Raw genomic sequence first — 1,453 nt, forward strand, 5'->3', positions numbered from 1 at the left:
CTCGCCTGAGCTCCTTCGCGCGCCGGGACTCGGGAGGCGCTGGGCGGCGGCCTTCTGCATTCCGTGAAGTTGAATGAGCGTAACAATCAAAGTGGCCGCCGCCGCGGCTCCTCAGCAGCCCGGAGGCTCAGCGCCTAGACGAGTTCGGGGCAGAATGAGACCCGAGATGGGAGGAGAACGGCGGGCCGAGGATCGGGTCCTCCTCGCTCGATTCGCCTCCTCCTGGGATTGTGGTAGCCGGGTCCAAGGGAAGAGGACGGAGCGTTGGGACTGACCATTTGGAGGAAGGTTGCCCGGGGATCCTGTTAGTGCACCTGCCCCTTCTCCCCCGACCCCAAGACATTTTTAACATCACCTCATCCCTCAAGTTCGGCTCTCTCATTCTCCAGTAAAAAAGGCTAAACTGTTGGGTCTGATAGGTAATCGAGTGGTGTATGAGCAAAAGAGGGAGAAAGGGATTGGTGAGACGGGTCTGGGGTTGCAGCTCGGGAGTAGAGCCCTTGCCCTGCAAGCGCGGAACCCCGGGATTCAATCCCCAGCACTGGGGCGGGGGCGGGGGTAATAAGAAGTGAGAAGAAAATTGCCAAAATCGGGTTGAGAAAGTCCTGTGAAGTAGAAAGTACTTCTGTCCATTAGTTCCAGATACATTTGTAAGACAAGAAGCCGTGTTGGAACATAGCGATATTGGTTCTTTAATTGGGAGCGGTGAGCTCATCATAAAAGTGTTGAGCTCTGAGGTTGTACAGCTGTTAACCAGCAGCTGCAGACCAGGCAAAAGTGCCTGTTCTTCAACAGGATGGGAGTCAAGGGGTTGACCCCAGTGAGGAAGCTGGGTAAGTGCTGTGGAACTCTTCCAGGTAGTTAAAAGTCCCTTTTTCATTATAGTACTTTTTCTAGAAGTGATCCTCCCATCATTAAATAGAGGTAAGCTACTGAAGTCAGTTTTGCCCTTCAACTTCTCAGGACCTCTGGACTGGAGATGGCACAGGAGCAGTTGAGTATAATCACCATTGAAAAATGGACTGAAGAAAAACTTAAGGAAAAAGAAAAAAATGGGCTGAACATGGAAGAAGTTCACCTGTCAAGCAAAATTATCTGCTTCTACTTTTTTGCACAATGATAAATAAGATTTCCCGTACTAATAAAAAATACATAAATGTTGAATTTGAAAGTCCCTATTGTAACAAACACTGCTAAACTTAATATAAATTCACCAAATCCCAGAAATTAGAGTTTAAATGGGCTATTGTACCCCTAAATAGTAAAATTCGTAGTGCTTTCTTTAAAAAGGTTTATTCTTAGGATATTGTAATAATAGTGTCTAATCATTATAGTTGTCAGGTAGAGACCAGTATTAGTATACCAAGTTGACCAAAGATTTATAGCCTCAAACATCTTTCCTTCATAGTAATAATGTGTGATTAGTCTTTTTGTGATTATATGGTTGTCTCCC

The 1,453-nt window shown here is 46.3% G+C and overlaps 1 long non-coding RNA gene across 1 annotated transcript; it reads left to right on the forward strand.

Annotated features, from left to right (window-relative positions):
* On the forward strand, window positions 1–1,164 carry LOC107145120. The gene is made up of 2 exons (XR_001503877.2): window positions 1–304; window positions 964–1,164. It is a non-coding gene; the product is annotated as an uncharacterized LOC107145120 (long non-coding RNA).
* The last annotated feature ends 289 nt before the right edge of the window (window positions 1,165–1,453 follow it).

The sequence above is a fragment of the Marmota marmota genome, unplaced genomic scaffold (genome assembly GCF_001458135.2).
Source record: "Marmota marmota marmota unplaced genomic scaffold, marMar, whole genome shotgun sequence".
NCBI classification, from domain to species: domain Eukaryota; kingdom Metazoa; phylum Chordata; class Mammalia; order Rodentia; family Sciuridae; genus Marmota; species Marmota marmota.